The sequence below is a fragment of the Hyla sarda genome, chromosome 1 (genome assembly GCF_029499605.1).
Source record: "Hyla sarda isolate aHylSar1 chromosome 1, aHylSar1.hap1, whole genome shotgun sequence".
Lineage (NCBI taxonomy): Eukaryota > Metazoa > Chordata > Amphibia > Anura > Hylidae > Hyla > Hyla sarda.
In genome coordinates this window covers 264,253,867-264,273,482 of record NC_079189.1, presented here as the reverse complement: position 1 = coordinate 264,273,482, position 19,616 = coordinate 264,253,867, and the positions used below count along the sequence as shown (strand labels likewise).

The following is a 19,616-nucleotide window of genomic DNA, read 5'->3' as shown; positions in this document are numbered from 1 at the left end:
CCTTTTCCTATATAAAAACATGCAAACATAATAAAAATAAACATATTTGGTATCGCTTCATGTGTAATTGTACAACCTATTAAAATATAACATTATGTATCCCGTACAGTAAATGTAAAAAAAATACCAAACCACAGATTTGCAATTTTTATAATATCCCAGAAAAAAAAAGTTAAAAAGCCATTAAAAAGTCAGATCAATACCAAGATGGTACTGATACAAAAAACAGATTATGGCGCAAAAAATGAGCCCTCATACAGCCTGGTATGCGGAAAAAAAATAAAGCTACAGGGGTTAAAAAATGGCAATTAAAAAAATTTGAAAAAGTCCAGAATTAGTAAAACATGATGTAAACGATACAAATCTGGTATTGCTGTAATCAGGCGGCCTAAAGTATAAAACTAACATGTTATCTGACCACAAGGTAAATGGCGCAGAAAAGAAAACCACCAAATCTGCTAAATTATCTTTTACTATTTCAATTTCACTTCCCTTAATATATAAATATATATATATATATATATATATTTTTTTTTTTGGTTCGGAGAATATGTTATTGAAAAATTAAAAGGTGTCCTTATAGTAGGTAGTTATCATTATAGTAGGTAGTTATGGCTATTATAGGGCGAGGAGGAAAAAATGAGAGTGTAAAAGCGAAAATTGGCCCGGACAAGTGGATCGTCATGAGGGACAAGTAGATTTTGCTCCATTTTAGTCCCGTGGACAAGTAGTTTTTTATAAAATTTCCACACCCCTGTACAGGGTTTTAAGTTATTCTAGATTAAGGAGAGGTTACCCTAGGCCCATGTATATCCTCCTCCCCAATATTTAATAGGAATGTCCCCTATGGGGAGTCACGTCCAGAGGGTCACTACAAACGTTGCCAATTGTGACTCTTTGTTTATATAAAACTATTAACTGTTGGTGGCTAGGACTTGGCCTGTATGTGTGTTTTCATTATAATTATATCTATGGACCTTTTTAGACCATCAATATGTACTTATACAGAGTGGGTGGTATATCGGATCAGCACCTATCTTAGCTGAAAATTGAGTGTTCCTTTAAATTTTTTTTGAGGATACTTAAGGTGAATGATCCGGTTCCATTACCACTTCCCCCTCCCCCCCCCTAATTATAATATTTATGCAGAGGTATAGAGTTAGCTATTACTATCACATATTTTTCTATATATTTTTTTATGTCCTTTCCAAAATCATTGGTGTAAGTGTAGTTTTGATTTATCGAAATAGGATATTAGCCCAGGTTTCTTCAATTCACTCTGATACTATTTTATCATTGTCCCATACAAGAAGTAAAAATGATAGCTGTAATGACTTGTTAATATGCTCGATACTTGGATACCACACACAGGGATTAACATACCGCCCCCTTGTTGTGTCACAACTGGGCGTTGCTTAGTGACATGGTACTCCGGTGGCAGGATATGGCGCCAGACGCCGGCACCACGATTGTGGGGACTAGAGAACTGGCAGTGTAATCGTAAGTAGCCTCCTAACGGCACAGTGTGCGTGGTCTTTTTTTGACAGGTACTCGAAAACACAGGCAGTGATAGGGCTCTTGTTTTACAGGTATCTTGTGTATCTCTGATGGCCGTGAGTGTTACTAGCGATGTTCAGGGTCACAATATGAGCCTGGATTTAACCGGATTTATAGCACTGCTTTCTTGTTTACATTACAGGTAGCAGAGACCATTGCTGCTGTTCTAAAAGGGTGATCAAATGGGGTTTCTGAACCCTGGATGCACCTCTATGTGACCATTCATTGTCATATTTATTTGTTTAGCAAAATGATATACATCTTGATGGTGTGCATTTGATGAGCGGCTCTGAACCACTAAACATTCATGAACTCTCAAGCTGTAATATGGATAAAAATATATGCTGAACTATTACATTAATTAGAGTAACCATTTTGTATTTCCCCTGAAGACGCCAGTTAAAACTGGCTGAAAGGCGTTGGGAATCTGTAAAGAAGAGTTGCTTATGATATAACGCATGTACAAATTGTGCATACCTAATTTGGGATTGTGCATACCCAATTTGGTCCTCAATCCGTTATTTATGTACTACTAGCTGAGAACACGGCATTGCCTGGTTTTTCCTTCCTATTCCTTGTTGTGGAAGAAAATCAACAGAGGAAGCTTTTGACTTCATATCCCGTCCTCATATATTGTTGTCATATCCCATCCTCCTAAATATCCGGAATATCTCCAGTTGTTTGGAAGTTATGCAATAACATATTTCCCATAGACTTGTATGGGACTTTAAACAAAAACCCCAACCCTAGCAAATGGGGGTGAGTAAGGGTTAAATTACCTATCCTATGTTTGTTGTTGACATATAAGTAACATGTGAGCCAAGTTTCATGTTAATAGCTTTAGCCATTTGGACGTGATGCTGGAACACACACACACACATATATATATTGAAATATATATGTTGGTGTTGGTCATTTTGAGCACTGAATTATGATTTTTTGGTGGATTTTATCTGGTGTTATTAAAAGTGAAGTATTAACCCCTTAAGGACCCTTTTTTTGCACATCTGACAACTGTCACTTCAAGCATTAATAACTCTGGGATGCTTTTACCTTTCATTCTGATTCCGAGATAGTTTTTTTCGTGACATATTCTACTTTACGTTAGTGGTAAAATTTTGTCGATACTTGTTTAATTTCTTGGTGAAAAATTCCAAAATTTGATGAAAAAAAATGAAAATGTTGCAGCTTTGAAGCTCTCTGCTTGTAAGGAAAATGGATATTCCAAATAAATTACCGTATTTATCGGGGTATACCACGCACCGGCCTATAACACGCACCCTCATTTTACCAAGGATATTTGGGTAAAAAAAGTTTTTTACCCAAATATCCATGGTAAAATGAGGGTGCGTGTGTGCGCGTGTATACCCCGATACATCCCCAGGAAAGGCAGGGGGAGAGAGGCCGTCGCTGCCCGCTTCTCTCCCCCTGCCTTCCCTGGGGTCTAGAGCCCTGCTGCCGGCCCTTCTCTCCCCCTGGCTATCGGCGCCACTGCCCGTTCTGTCCCCCTGACTATCGGTACCGGCGCCTCATTGCCGGTGCCGATAGCCAGGGGGAGAGAAGCGGCGCCGACAGCCAGGGGGAGAGAAGGGGCAGCGGCACCCATTGCCGGCGCTGCTGCCCCGTTGCCTCCCCCCATCCCCGGTGGCATAATTACCTGGGTCGGGTCCGCGCTGCTGCAGGCCTCCGGCGTGCATCCCCTGCGTCGTTGCTATGCACGGCGCGGCGCACTGACGTCATGCGCCACGCCGTGCAGCGCATAGCAACGACGAAGGGGACGCACGCCGGAGGCCTGCAGCAGCGCGGACCCGACCCAGGTAATTATGCCACCGGGGATGGGGGGAGGCAACGGGGCAGCGGCGCCGGCAATGGGTGCCGCTGCCCCTTCTCTCCCCCTGGCTGTCGGCGCCGCTTCTCTCCCCCTGGCTATCGGCGCCGGCAATGGGGCGCCGATACCGATAGTCAGGGGGACAGAACGGGCAGCGGCGCCGATAGACAGGGGGTGAGAAGGGCCGGCAGCAGGGCTCTAGACCCCAGGGAAGGCAGGGGGAGAGAAGCGGGCAGCGACGGCCTCTCTCCCCCTGCCTTTCCTGGGGCGGTATCGACGTATAACACGCACATAGACTTTAGGCTAAAAATTTTAGCCCAAAAAGTGCGTGTTATACGCCGATAAATACGGTATACATTGATCCACATACACAATATGTCTACTTTATGTTTGCATCATAAAGTTGACATGTTTTTACTTTTGGAAGACATCAGAGGGCTTCAAAGTTCAGCAGCAATTTTCCAATTTTTCACAAAATTTTCAAAATCTGAATTTTTCAGGGACCAGTTCAGTTTTGAAGTGGATTTGAAGGGCCTTCATATTAGAAATACCCCACCAATTATAAAAACTGCACCCCCCAAAGTATTCAAAATGACTAGGAAAGAGTCTCCTAGAACTGTATCCACCTTTTCCAGCCTACTGGAGCACCTGAAAGCTGAACTAATTTATGCAGGAAAAGTCATCAACTGCAGAGCCGAGAAGTTTGTGACGAATCGAATTTACTGTAAGTTCGCTCATCTCTAAAAAATGACATTCAGTAAGTTTGTTATCCCTTTAGGTGTTTCACAGGAATAGCAGCAATGTGAAAGAGAAACTTCAAAATCTTCATTTTTTACACTCGCATGTTCTTGTAGACCCAGTTTTTTTATTTTTACAAGTGTTTATAGGAGAAAAAGCCCCGCAAAATTTGTAACCCAATTCCTTCTGAGTATAGAAATACCCCATATATGGATGTAAAGTGTTCTGTGGGAAAACTACAATGCTCAGAAGAGAAGAAGCACCATTAAGCTTATGGCGAGAGAATTTGTTTGGAATGGAAGTCAGCGGCCATGTGCGTTTACAAAGCCCACCGTGGTGCCAGAACAGTGGACCCCCCCACATGTGATCCTATTTTGGAAACTACACCCCTCACAGAATTTAATAAGGGGTGCAGTGAGTATTTACACCCCACTGGCGTTTGACAGATCTTTGGAACAGTAGGCTGTGCAAATGAAAAATTTTATTACCCTTATTACAATAAGTGAGGGGTGTATTTTCCAAAATGGGGCCACATGTGGGGGGGGGGGTCCACTGTTCTGGCACTATGGGGGCTTTGTAAACACACATGGACACTCGGACACATTCTCTATCCAGAAGCCCAATGGCGCTCCTTCTCTTCTGAGCATTGTAGTTCGCCCGCAGAGCACCTTACATCCACATATGGGGTATGTTCTTACTCAGAAGAAATGGGGCTACACATTTTGGGGGGATTTTTTCCTATTCTCCCTTGTGAAAATGAAAAATGTAGGGTAACATTTAGAGATTCTCTGGTGTCTGGTATTGTGCCAAGGGACTGGCGCAAGGCGAATGTGGTGCCAATCTTCAAAAAGGGCTCTAGGTCTTCCCCAGGAAACTATAGACCGGTAAGTTTAACGTGCATTGTGGGTAAATTGTTTGAAGGACTTATAAGGGATTACATACAGGAATACATAGGGGATAATTGTATTATAAGTGATAGCCAGCATGGGTTTACTAAGGATAGAAGTTGTCAAACCAATCTAATTTGCTTTTATGAAGAGGTGAGTAGAAGCCTTGACAGAGGAATGGCTGTGTATATAGCGTTTCTGGATTTTGCTAAAGCGTTTGATACTGTCCCTCATAGACGTCTGACAGGTAAGTTAAGGTCTTTGGGTTTGGAAATTTTAGTTTGTAACTGGATTGAACACTGGCTCATGGATCGTACCCAGAGAGTGGTGGTCAATGATTCGTACTCTGATTGGTCCCCGGTAATTAGTGGTGTACCCCAAGGTTCAGTACTGGGCCCGCTGTTGTTTAATTTTTTTGTCAATGATATAGAGGATGGTATTAACAGCTCTGTTTTTATCTTTGCAGATGACACCAAGCTTTGTAGCACGGTACAGTCTATAGAGGATGTGCATAAGTTACAAAATGACTTGGATAGACTAAGTGTCTGGGCATCCACTTGGCAAATGAGGTTTAATGTGGATAAATGTAAAGTTATGCATCTGGGTACTAATAACCTGCATGCGTCGTATGTCTTAGGGGGGATTAAACTGGCAGAGTCACTGGTAGAGAAGGATCTGATTGTACTTGTAGATCACAGACTACAGAATAGCATGCAATGTCAGGCTGCTGCTTCCAAAGCCGGCAGGATATTGTCATGTATCAAAAGAGGCATGGACTCAAGGGACAGGGACATAATACTCCCCCTTTATAAAGCATTGGTACGGCCTCACCTGGAATATGCTGTTCAGTTTTGGTCGCCTGTACATAAAAGGGACACTGTGGAGCTGGAAAGGGTGCAGAGAAACGTGACTAAACTAATATGGGGCATGGAACATCTTAGCTATGAGGAGCGATTAAAGGAGTTACAATTGTTTAGTCTTGAGAAGAGACCTTTAAGGGGGGATATGATAAACGTATATAAGTATATTAATGGCCCATACAAAAAATATGGAGAAAAACAGTTCCAGGTTAAATCCCCCCAAAGGACGAGGGGGCACTCCCTCCGTCTGGAGAAGAAAAAGTTTAGTCTCAAGGGGCGACACGCCTTCTTTACCATGAGAACTGTGAACTTATGGAACAGTCTACCTCAGGAACTGGTCACAGCAGGAAAATTAACAGCTTTAAAACAGGATTAGATACATTCCTGGAACAAAATAACATTAATGCTTATGAAGAAATATAAAATCCCATCCCTTCCCCAATATCGCGCCACACCTCTACCCCTTAATTCCCTGGTTGAACTTGATGGACATATGTCTTTTTTCGACCGTACTAACTATGTAACTATGTAACACCAGCATTTTAGTGAAAAAATGTTTTTCTCTCTTTATTTTCACATCCAATTTTAATGAAAATTTGTCAAACACCTGTGGGGTGTTAAGGCTCACTATACCCCTTGTTACATTCCGTGAGGGGTGTAGTTTCCAAAATGGGGTCACATATGGGTATTTATTGTTTTGCGTTTAAGTTAGAACCGCTGTAAAATCAGCCACCCCTGTGCAAATCACCAATTTAGACCTCAAATGTACATGGCACGCTCTCACTTCAGAGCCATGTTGTGCGCTCGCAGAAAACTTAACGCCCACATATGGGGTAGTTCCGTACTCAGGAGAAATTGTGTTACAAATTTTGTGAGTCTTTTTTTTCCTTTTACCGCTTGTGAAAATTAAAAGTATGGGGCAACACCAGCATGTTAGTGTAAAAAAATATTTTTTTACACTAACATGCTGGTGTAGACCCCAACTTTACCTTTTCATAAGGGGTAAAAGGAGAAAAATCCCCCCAGAATTTGTAGTGCAATTCCTCCCGAGTACGGAGATACCCCATATGTGGCCCTATACTCTTTCCTTAAAATAAGACAGGGCTCCGAAGTGAGAGAACGCCATGTGCATTTGAGGACTAAATAGGGTATTTGAATCCGCCACAAAAATACCCTACCGCAGTGTTTCCCAAACAGGGTGTCTCCAGCTGTTGCAAAACTCCCGGCCTTGACAGTCAGTGGCTATCCAGCAATACTGGGAGTTTCTCAACAGCTTAAGGCTCCGTTTTGGAAACACTGCCATACAATGTTTTTTTTTTTTATTATTGGAGTGGGGGGGGGGGGGGGGGGGAGACTAGGGTTGTGTGTATATGTAGTGTTTTGCCCTTTATTATGTGTTAGTGTAGTGTTTTTAGGATACATTCAAACAGGCAGAGGTTTACAATGAGTTTGAGCTGGGAGTTTGAGCTGCGGCAGAAAATTTGTCGCATCTCAAACTTCCAGCAGAACTCACTGTAAACCTCCAGCTGTAGCAAAACTACAACTCCCAGCATGCATTGGCAGACCATACATGCTAGGAGTTGTAGTTATGCAACAGATGGAGGCTCATTGGTTGCAAAACACAGAGTTTGTTACTTAACTCAGTTGTTGCAAAACTATAGCTCCCAGCATGTACAGTCTCTCAGTGCATGCTTGTAGTTGTATTTTTGCAACAGCTGGAGGCACATTGGTTGCAAAACACAACCAATGTGTCTCCAGCTGTTGCAAAACTACAACCCCCTGCATGCACAGACTACCAAAGGGCATGCTGGGAGTGGTATTTGGAATTCCAGCTGTTGCAAAACTACAACTTCTAGCATGCCCTTTGGCTGTGCATGCTGCGATTTGCTGCTAAGCAACAGCAAGAAGTGAACATGCCTCACCTCCTGCTGTATCCTGCCGCTGGGACCGCTACTGCCGCCGATCCTGCTGCTCCTGTCGCCACCACCAATCCCGAGGGGACCCCTGCCGGACCAGGGCAAGGTAGGAGACCCCCGCCGGCGCCGATCTCCGCCGTCCCGATCGCCGCCCAGCAGGGTCGTGATTGATCGGTCTTTCCGACTGATCAATCACGTAATCGTGAGGCGGCACCTGTGCCACCTCACTCCTGCTGGGTAAGGGTGAATGGGGCAGTCTTGGACAGCCCTATTCACCCTTTTTTTCCGGGTCACCAGAGACCCGATTGACCCGGAAAAGCCGCAAATCGTTGGTCTGAATTGACCTATGATTTGGGGGGTCTCGGGACCCCCTCAGGGGTCTGCACGGGGTGTCTGCTGATAGATATCAGCAGTAACCCCGGTCCAGTCCCTGCCCGGCGAGCAGCAGGGACCGGAATTCCCACGGGCGTATCCATACACCCTCAGTCCTTAAGGACTTTTAAACAGAGGCGTGTGCAAACGCCCGCCGTCTTTAAGTGGTTAAAGGGATACTTCGGTGGCATACTATTTTTTGTTTTTTTAATCAACTGGTGCCAGAAAGTTAAACAGATGTGTAAATTACTTCTATTTAAAAATCTTAATCCTTCCAGTACTAGCTGCTGTATGCTCCACAGGAAGGTCTTTTCTTTTTGAATTTTCTTTTCTGCCTGACCACAGTGCTCTCTGCTGACACCTCTGTCCAAGTCAGGAACTATAGGGATTTTCTCCTACTCTAGACAGTTCCTGACACAGACAGTATCAGCAAAGAACACTGTGGTCAGATAGAAAAGAATAACTCAACTTACTCTGTAGTATACAGCTGCTGATAAGTACTGGAACGATTAAGATTTTTAAATAGAAATATTTATAAATCTGTTTAACTTTTTGGGACCAGTTGATCTTAAAAAAATTGTTTTCCACCAGAGTACCCCTTTCAAAACATAAATAAAAAGCAAAGCGTCTTATAATTACTTAAAGGGGTACTCCGGGGAAGTTAAGAAAAATAAAAATGCCCCAAAGCCATCACAATACCTCTTTTGTGTCCCCTGTAGTTATTCATGTGATTTTGGCAGTTCCTTTGGCCCCTGATGTCTCCTAAATACTTTTTTCCCTTATCTGCAGCATAGACTACAACTCCCAGAATTCAGCTCTGTGTAATGGCTGCCAGCCAACTGCTTTCACTATCTGTGTGCAGGCTTTCACTGCAGCTCACACACACGCACACACACACACTGGGGGAGATTTATCTAACTGTGTGAGAGAAAAAGTGGAGGGATTTTCCCACAGCAACCAGCTAACAAGCTGAGGTAAAGTGAAAGCCGAGCTGTGATTGGCTGCATATGGGGAAATCTCTCCACTTTTTCTCTCACACAGTTTGATAAATCTGGGCCACTATACATGTCTTTTCTTTTATGCCGCTGCAGTGCCGTGGATTGTGATTTGCCATAGATTGTGATGGAGTGACTCAGCAGTTTTCCCTGCTCGAGCGCTCCGCCTCCATCACATTCTATAGGCTGACACTCGCACACCACCCCCCCCCCCCAACCATTGGTTACTGCGGGGGCTGGGGGGGGTGCGAGTGTCACGTGACATATTTAATACTCACACATCGCAGCTCACGGCAGTCTCACTTGGGCTATCACAGGGAGAGGATCTCTCCCTGTGATAGCCTGAAGCTGCACGAAGCTCTCATAGCCTCTGTGGCCCGTTTTATTGTCACCCGCCAGTGCGCTCGATCACCAGCGCTATCGGGATCCCTATGCCCGATAGTGATGACAACTGCTTGACTCCTGCCAGCATGATCGGGATCCCTATGCCCGATAGCGCTGACAACCGCTTGCCTTGCCGCCCGGTGCTCTACTCCCCGTCCCCTGTTAACTCTCAGGGAACAGGGAACAGAAAGTAGAGCAGCCCGGGCGCAGCTAAAGTAGTGTTGCGCATGCGTGCGCAGCACTACGCAAATAGCGTAGGTAGCTTGTAATTTAGCATAGTTTAGGCACCACAACTCCCAGCATGGGAGTTGTAGTTTAGGACAACAACTCCCAGCATGTCACGACAGCTAAAGGCTGCCCAGGCATGCTGGGAGTTGTAGTTTAGGACTACAACTCCCAGCATGCCCAGACAGCTAAAGGCTGCCCATGCATGCTGGGAGTTGTAGTTTAGGACTACAACACCCAGCATGCCCAAACAGCTAAAGGCTGCCCAGGCATGCTGGGAGTTGTAGTTTAGCTTAGATTAGACAGCGAAGGGACTACAACTCCCAGCATGCCCAGACAGCTAAAGGCAGCCCAGGCATGCTGGGAGTTGTAGTTTAGGACTACAACTCCCAGCATGCCCAGACAGCTAAAGGCTGCCCAGGCATGCTGGGAGTTGTAATTTAGCTGATGGGACCACAACTCCCAGCATGCCCAGACAGCTGAAGGCTGCCCGGGTATGCTGAGAGTTGTAATTTAGCTGATGGGACCACAACTCCCAGCATGCCCAGACAGCTGAAGGCTGCCCGGGTATGCTGAGAGTTGTAGTGCAGTGAAGGGACCACAACTCCCAGCATGCCCAGACAGCTGAAAGCTGCCCAGGCATGCTGGGAGTTGTAGTGCAGTGAAGTCACCACAACTCCCAGCATGCCCAGACAGCAAAAGGCTGCCCAGGCATGCTGTGAGTTGTAGTTTTATACAGGTATAAAGTAGTTAGCGTAGTGTTAGCGCGATTTTAGCGTAGTTAGCGTAGCGTTAGCTCAATTTTAGCATAGCTTTAGTTTAGTGTTAGCGCGGTTTTACAGTTTTTAGCGTAGCATAGTGTTAGCGCAGTTGTAGCGTATTAGGCAAAGCGTAGTGTTAGCGCAGTTGTAGCATAGCTTAGTGTTAGCGCAGTTTTAGTGTATTTAATGTAGCTTAGTGTTAGGGCAGTTTTAGTGCATTTAGCGTAGCATAGTGTTAGCGCAGTTGTAGCATAGCTTAGTGTTAGGGCAGTTTTAGTGTATTTAATGTAGCTTAGTGTTAGGGCAGTTTTAGTGCATTTAGCGTAGCATAGTGTTAGCGCAGTTGTAGCGTATTTACCACAGCGTAGTGTAAACGCAGTTTTAGCGTATTTAGCGTAGCTTAGTTTTAACGCAGTTTTAATGTATTTAGTGTAGTGTAGCATTAGCACAGTTTTAGCGTATTTTGCGTAGTCTTAGAGTAGTGATCGCAGCGTAGTCTTAGAGTAGTTAGCGTAGTGTAGTGTTAGTCCAGTTCTAGCATAGTTGGCGTAGTTGTACACGGGTGTAGTGTAGCTAACTTAGTTTTACAGGCAGATGAAGTGTAGCTTAGAGAGTTTAGCGTGGGGTGTAGCTTAGCTTAGTCATAAAGTGAAGGGGGCTACAACTTCCAGCATGCCCAGACAGCCAAAGGCTGTCCGGGCAGGATGGAAGTTGTAGTTTTGCAAAAGTAGCAGAGGCAGTTGCGCTCTGCTACATTAATGTAGTATACAGCCACCTGTATAGATGGCTGGATACGGTGATCACAAGGCCACTTACCCACCTCCGTTCCTGCTCCGTCACTGGACTATTAGCAATGCAGGAAGATGACGGTGCTCGAACAGGGGTGGTAAGTTAGGCTCTCCAGATACTAACCCATTTTTTGTGTGTTTGTCTTCTCGTTTCAGATACGTGTAAACTACAACTCCCAGCATGCCTGGGCAGCCTTTAGCTGTCTGGGCATGCTGGGAGTTGTAGTCCTAAACTACAACTCCCATGCTGGGAGTTGTGGTGCCTAAACTATGCTAAATTACAACCTACCTACGCTATTTGCGTAGTGCTGCGCATGCGCAGTACTACTTTAGCTGCGCACGCATGCGTAGCACTACTTTAGCTGCGCCCAGGCTGCTCTACTTTCTGTTCCCCGTTCCCTGAGAGTTAACAAGGGACGGGGAGTAGAGCAGTGGGCGGCGAAGCAAGCGGTTGTCAGCGCTATCGGGCATAGGGATCCCAATCGCGCTGGCGGGAGTCAAGCGGTTGTCAGCGATATCGGGCATAGGGATCCCGATCGCGCTGGCGACCAATCGTGCTGGCGGGAGTAAAGTGGATGACGGCGCTATCGGGCATAGGGATCCCGATCGTGCTGGCGACCGATCGCGCTGGCGGGAGTAAAGTGGATGACAGCGCTATCGGGCATAGGGATCCCAATAATGCTGGCGATCGAGCGTGCTGGCGGGTGACAATAAAACGGGCCACAGAGGCTATGAAAGCTCCGTGCAGCTTCGGGCTATCACAGGGAGAGATCCTCTCCCTGTGATAGCCCAAGTGAGACTGCCGTGAGCTGCGATGTGTGAGTATTAAATATGTCACGTGACACTCGCACGTGCGAGTGTCAGCCTATGGAATGTGATGGAGGCGGAGCGCTCGAGCAGGGAAAACTGCTGAGTCACTCCATCACAATCTATGGCAAATTACAATCCACGGCACTCCACCGCCTCCTGCTATGAATTTTTCTGTGTTCTGAATGGCAGCATATTCAAAAGGAAAACAGCAGCTATGTGCTCAGTTGTGACTAAGAATCTTCACTGCTTTTTCTCTCACAAGCTCCTCACACAGGGAGGGGACGTGTGTCTGTACAGCCAAAGCTCTAGCCCAATCAGAAATCAGACATAGATCAGGTGATGTTGTCTTGATGGGAGGGGCTGCTCTCACTGAGGAGACAACGTGAATCTAAAAAATGAATTTTTCTCTCACTTCCTGCATGTAAGTGATAGCTGAAAGAGGAGAACTATTGTATATAGCTAATGAATGATATTTAGACACATGCATAGGTTGGTGAGAGGGAAAGAATGTGCTATGGATTTAGTTCCCCGGAGTACCTCTTTAAGGAACAATATACTGTATAGGTTTAGTTTGGTGACTGGTACTCTTTAAGGGTACGTTCACACATACAGGATTCTGCGCAGATTTGATGCGCAAGATTTGTAAATGCCGATTAGAAGCTGTTCTCAGTCATTTAGTTTACATTGAAATCTGCAGCAGAACATCCTGTGCATAAAATCTGTGTACATGTGAACGTACCCTAAAGGAAATCTGTCACCTACTCTAACCTGTCAGTACCGACAGATAGTGCAGGTGACACTGATGACAACGGTACTTACCTTGTCCCGTTCCGTGGCAGGGGATCTCCTGTAATCTCCTCTGTAAAGCTACAGCTCTGGCCTGGCTTGGGGCACGGGCAGAGCCTAGTGACGTCACCGCTGCTGCTCCCTGCTGAGTCCAGCTGCTAGAAAACAGCAGCAGTGACGTCACTAAGCTCCGACCGGGCCCCAAGCCAGCCCAGAGCTGTAGCTTTACAGAGGAGATTACAGGAGATCCCTTGCCAAGGAACGGGACAAGGTAAGTACCGTTGTCATCAGTGTCACCTGCACTATCTGTCGGTACCGACAGGTTAGTGCAGGTGACACTGATGACAGATTTCCTTTAAAGGAAAACTGAACTGCCAGCTTTCTCCCCCCCCCCCCCCCGCACTAATCAGTGGTACTGGCTGGTAGTGCGGGGGACGCTGATCAGTTTGATGCTTACCGTGCCCAGATCCGCTGTGCCGTTTGGCAGTAATCTTCTATTTTCGGTATATATGCTAAAGAGGTGCTAAGTTGCACTGGCCGGGCTAACTGGCACTCTGGCGTAAGTGCCGCTGGCCGCAGCACCGCCCAGCTCATAAATATTCTTCCCCTCTCTCTCCATTACAGAATTAGGCTGCATTCACATCTCGTTTTTTACATTCGGGTGCCGGATCCGGCTTGGGGAGGGGAAAACCAGGCGCACCCGTACCCCAGCTGGATCAGCCCGTAAATCTGGGCTCATTTTTGACCCGTATGCAGTTTCCCAACCGGACCTAAAACCGTAGTGTACTACGGTTTTAGGTCCGGTCACAAAACCACATACGGGTCAAAACTGAGCCGACCGGAGTCACCGTATGACTCCAGTCGGCTCATTAAAGTAAATGGATTTACAGGTTGATCCGGCGGGGGTACGGGAGTGGCAGGTTTTCCCCTCCCCCAGCCGGATCCGGCACCCGTATGTAAAAAAACTAGATGTGAATGCAGCCTGACAGGTAGGCTACGGTTTTGGGTACGGGGAAAACAAAACAGACAAAACTGTACAAGACTCAAAACCGATGCAATCGGATGCATTGTTTGGCATATGGTTTTCAATGGAGAGTCAATGCATACGGTTTTCAAATTGAAAACATGTAGGGGAAGTATATTACAAAAACGTGGTGTGACTGCACGCTTAGGCTGGGTTCACACTACGATTTGTAACTACGGTTCCTATATACGGCTGGGAGGAGGGGGGCGGTGCTTAATCGCGGCGCCCGCACTCAGCCATATAGGGGAACCGTATTTAACGGAGTACTCTAGTGCAGAGTATTCCTGCTCCGTTCTGCCCGGGCTGCAAAAAAAATGAAAATGAACCATCGCTCACCTCCCTGGGTTACCGCGGAGCGCCACTACAGCTGTTCGGTCCTCCGGTCCATCCTCTTCATACTTCCGGGTGTAACGAAGCGTCACATGGCGCTCAGCCTATTGCCGGCCGCCGCGATGTTCAGCCTCGGCCGGCAATAGGCTGAGCACCATGTGACTCTTTGTTACACCAGGAAGTATGAAGGAGATGCACCGGAGGACCGAACAGCTGTAGTGGCGCTCCGCGGGAACCCAGGGAGGTGAGAGCCCGGGCAGAACGGAGCAGGAATACTCTGGACTAGAGTCCTCCTTTAATGCATGTCTATGAGCCGACCGGAGGGAACCGCAGCCTCCGGTCGGCTGCTTTTTCGGCCATATGCAGTTTCCCGACCGTAGGCAAAAACAAGGTTTCCCTCCGGTCGGCTCATAGACATGCATTAAATACGGTTCCCCTATACGGCTGAGTGAGGGCGCCGCGATTAAGCCCCGCCCCATCCTCCCAGCGGTATACGGGAACCGTAGTTACAAATCGTAGTGTGAACCCAGCCTTAGAAAGGTGGAGAGCCTGTAGGCCCCACCAGTAGGGAGCGGTAATAGCCTGTAGTGCCACTCATCTATATACATTTAAGGTGAAATATCCTGCAGGCTTCACCAGCATAGAGTGGTAATAGTCTAAAGCATTACGCCTCTACACTTAATTATAAGGTGGAAGAACCTATAATTTCCATCAACAGAGGGTGATGATACCCAGTAGGCACCACTCACTGATTTCTATTAACAGGGTAGAAGAGCCTGTAGGCCCTACCATCTAAATAGGTTATCAATAGAGAGATAGCTCCCTCTATTGTAGTGACCGGCTGCTCCTAATAATTCTTATATAGAGGACTCATTTTAACAATCACTAATTCACCTGTTTTTAGTATGATTATTCATTAACAGCTAAGTTTTAGTTAATCTCCTAATGGGACCTTTGTGCCCTGGACCTAGGTTTTCGGGGCTTAGGTGAATCAATTTAAAGATAAAAGCACCATATTTTTGAACTTTTTTTTGGCATAAAGCTAAGCCAACTAAAAGATGGTGCAATGATATGTCGTCTTTGCCCAGTAAACCACATGGTTCTGAAGTAACAATTGGGAGTGGAAGTTTTTGAACAGGTTGGGGAAGAAGAGTGGACTCCAAATAACAGACCTCCAGCTGTTGCAAAACTACAACTCCCAGCATGCCCGGACAGCCGCTGGCTGTCCGGGCATGCTGGGAGTTGTAGTTTTGTAACAGCTGGAGGCCCACATTTTGGGGGGGGAAGCTGCTCACCGCCGGCCAGTTTCTCCCCTCATGGCTATGAGACCCCCTTAGCATTATATACACAGCGAGCAGGCTGAAGTAAGTGCCCGTACCCCGGGTTCCTCACATCAGTTACCTTGGACTTTCTTCTGTGGTTTCCGACCATTCTGCCACAATACAGCCTGCAACAAAACAGCACAAAGCTTCCTAGTATTCAAACTCCGAGCAACCTTCTTTCATCGGCTGACGAGTCTACGCATGTAAAGATCTCCTCTATCCGAAGAAAACTTAGAGCGCATGCGCTGCACTCCGCTGAAAGCTGCGTTTGGCGCGTAACCAGGGCGCATGCGCAGTTGTCTGTACCGCACAGTGGTTAATAGTCCGTAGAAAACTGTGCGTGCATGTAGCACGCAGGGAGAGAGGGAAACCAGCGTAGGCTTAGCGTAGTTTAACATTGGTGTAGCGTAGCTAGCTTAGATTGTAACGTAAGGTAGCGTAGCTTGGCTGAAAGGAGGTAGGTAAAGGTTTTAAAGTAAAGAGACTACAACTCCCAGCATGCCCAAGTATGTTGGAAGTTGTTGTAATTTTGCATATTTTAGAGGGAAGGGACCACAACTCCCAGTATGCTCGGACAGGTAAAGGCAGTATGGGAGTTGTAGCTTTACACAGGTATAGAGTAGTTAGCGTAGTGTAGTGTTAGTGCAGTTTTAGCGTAGTGTAGTGTTAGCGCAGTTTAAGCGTAGTTAGCGCGGGGTATTGTTAGCATAGTTTTAGCAGAGTTAGTGTGGCGTAGTGTTATCGCAGTTTTAGCGTAGTTAGCGTTGTATTATCACAGTTTTAGCATAGCTAGCGTAGCGTTAGCGCAGTTTTAGTGTAGTTAGCGTAGTGTAGCGTTAGCGCAGTTTTAGAGTAGTTAGCATAGTGTAGTGTTAGCGCAGTTTTAGCGTAGTTAGCGTAGCATAGGTAATGTAAGCGCAGTTTTAGAGTAGTTTGTATAGTTTTAGCGTATATAGCATAGTGTAAGCACAGTTTTAGCGTAGTTTGGATAGTGTTAGCGCAGTTTTAGCGTAGTTTGGATAGTGTTAGCGCAGTTTTAGCGTATATAGCATAGTGTAAGCACAGTTTTAGCGTAGATAGCGCAGCGTAGTGTTAGCGCAGTTTTAGCATAATTAGCGTAGTGTTAGCACAGTTTTAAAGTAGTTAACGTAAAGTAGTGTTAGCGCAGTTTTAGCATAGCTAGCACAGCATAGTGTAAGCGCAGTCTTAAAGTAGTTAGCATAGCGTAGTGTTAGCGCATAGTTAGCGTAGTGTAGTGTTAGCGCAGTTTTAGCGTAGTGTAGTGTTAGCGCAGTTTTAAAGTAGCTATCGAAGCATAGTGTTAGCACAGTTTTAGCATAGTTAGAGGAGCGTAGTGTTAGCTCAATTTGAGCGTAGTGTTAGCGCAGTTAGCGTAGTGTTAGCACAGTTTTAGAATGGTTAGCATAGCATAGTGTAAAGGCAGGTTTAGGGTAGCATTAGCGCAGTTTTAGCGTAGTGTTAATGCAGTTTTAAAGTAGTTAGCGTAGCATAGTGTTAACAGTTTTAGAGTAGTTAGCGTAGTGTTAATGTTGCTTTAGCGTAGTTAGCGTAGCATAGTGTTAGCGCAGTTTTAGCATAGTTAGCGTAGTGTTAGCTCAGTTTGAGCGTAGTATGCGTAGTTTTGCACAGGTGTAATGTAGTTAATGTAGTGTAGTACAGTGGTCCCTCAACATACGATGGTAATTCGTTCCAGACGACCCATCGTTTGTCGAATCCATCGTATGTTGAGGGATCCGTGCAATGTAAAGTATAGGAAGCTGTACTCACCTGTCCCCGCTGCTCCGGACCAGGTCCTCACCGCTCCCGATGCAGTCCCAAGGGCTCCCGATGCTGTCCCGCTGATCCGGTGTCTTCTTCACGATCCTCCGGCTTCTTCTGCAGGGTCCGGGCTTTGCTTTCTGGTGATGTTATTATGCTGCTGCGCCGGCACGGTGTGCGTAGTGACGTAATAACGATGCCGGAAAGCGAGGCCCGGACCCTGGAGAAGATGCGAAAGTGGCTGTGGGGGAGTGTTTTTCCTAATAAAAATGTTTTAACTTGTGTGTGTTTTTTATTTCTTTACAGGCTTAGTGTTGGAAGCCGTCTTAAAGACGGAATCTGTTACTAAGCCGGGGCTTAGCATTAACCCCCCAAAACAGCTAGCGCTAACCCTCAATTATTACCCTTGTACCCACCACCACAGGGTAGAGCCAATACCAAGAGGCCCAGACCGCCAAATATGGCGCTCTTTGGCCTAGGCGGTAACAGGCTGGCGTTATTTAGGCAGGGGAGGGCCGGTTACAATGGTCCTCGCCCACCCTGGTAGTGTCAGGCTGTTGCTGTTTGGTTGGTATGTGGCTGAAAATGAAAAAGACGGGGAACCACACACATTGTTTTTTTTTTCAGTTATTTAATTTTCATTAAACATAAAGTGTGTGGTTCCCCGTCTTTTCATTTTCAGCCAGATACCAACCAAACAGCAACAGCTTGACGTTACCAGGGTGGGCAAGGACCAATGTTACCAGCCCTACCCGGCCTAAATATCACCAGCCTGTTACCGCCTAGGCCTGTTGGTATCGGCTGTTCCCAATACCTCTGTGGCGGTGGGTAGGGGTAATAATTGGGGGTTAGCGCTAGCTGTTTTTGGGGCAAACGCTAAGCCCCGACTTAGTAATGCACTCAGTCTATAAGACGGCTTCCACTACTAAGCCTGAAAAGTAATTTAAAAAAAACACACACACACAAGTTAAAACATTTTTATTAGGATAAACACTCCCCCCACAGCCCTCATTAACCATTTTATTAAAGGAAAACTGTCACATGTTTTGTCCCGCACTATCCACGGGTACCTGTGGATAGTGCGGGAGACGCTTAATATTTTGAGTCCTACCTTGCCCGGATCCGCTGCGCCGTTCGCCTGTTATATCTCTTTTACAGTGTATTCAAATTAGCTGCTAACTGGCACAGGCGGGGTTACTGCCTTCAACTGGCACTGTGACGTAACCGCCGCCCGGCCCGCAGCACCGCCCAGCTAATGAATATTCATATATTGCCTTACTATCTCCGTCTCATCTCGGCCAAGTCCCGGACGATACTGCGCATGTGCGGGATTTCTCACTACACCCGGAAGCGGTCTTCAGCGCTGCTTCATTCGTCCGGAGCAGCGCTGAAGTAAGGGTGTAGGCAGTTTCATGCCTACCATTTATTTGCGAACTCATGTACATTTTGCACACACTAACCAATCAAACTGTATGTTAATTAATAATGTATCTTAACTTGCCTAAGTTAATAAAAAAAGTTTACCACCCACTGTATTCTTATTTTTTTTGTGAAAATATAAATCCCAGCATGTCCACACAAATCGATTTGCTTTGTGGGCATGCTGAGAGTTGTAGTTTTGCAAAACATAGCTATACTATGTTTGGTAGTTATATATGTATATATTTCTACCAAACATAGTAAAGCTAGATTTTGCAAAAATACAACTCTCATTATGCATAGTCAGGTTTTTATCTGGGCATGCTGGGAATTTAGTTTTGCAAAAAGCAAGCTATACTTTGTTTGGTAGTTATATATATATATATATATATATATATATATATCTCCGCCTAACATAGTATAGCTAGCTTTTCCAAAACTACAATTCTCATTATGCATAGTCATGTTTTTGTAATCCGGGCATGCTGGGGGTTGTGGTTATGGCAAAAGCTAGCTATACTGTGTTTGGTAGTTATATATATATATATATATATATATATATATATATATATATCAGCGTAACATAGTATAGCTAGCTTTTGCTAAACTACAACTCTCATTATGCACAGTCATGTTTTTATCTGGGCATGCTGGGAGTTGTAGTTTTGCAAAAAGATAGCTATACATTGTGTTTGGAAGATATATATATATATATATATATATATATATATATATATATATATATATATATATATCCTGAAAACAGTAGTTAGCTTTTTCAAAACTTCAACTCTCATTATGCTTATTCAGGTTTTTACTATATTGGCATGCTGGG

The 19,616-nt window shown here is 45.5% G+C and overlaps 1 protein-coding gene across 3 annotated transcripts in view; it reads right to left on the bottom strand.

Moving 5' to 3' along the window:
* Nucleotides 1–17,484, bottom strand: part of LOC130368159 (uncharacterized) — a 143,717-nt gene extending 126,233 nt beyond the window's left edge. Inside the window, exon 1 of one of the 3 annotated variants that reach the window (XM_056571536.1) lies at nt 17,372–17,484. The gene's annotated coding sequence lies outside the window, so the exon portion shown is untranslated. Of the gene's footprint in view, nt 1–8,857; nt 8,947–15,155; nt 15,177–17,371 lie in introns of those variants that run through there. The other 2 variants (XM_056571538.1, XM_056571532.1) reach the window with 2 other exon arrangements.
* Nucleotides 17,485–19,616: the final 2,132 nt, after the last annotated feature.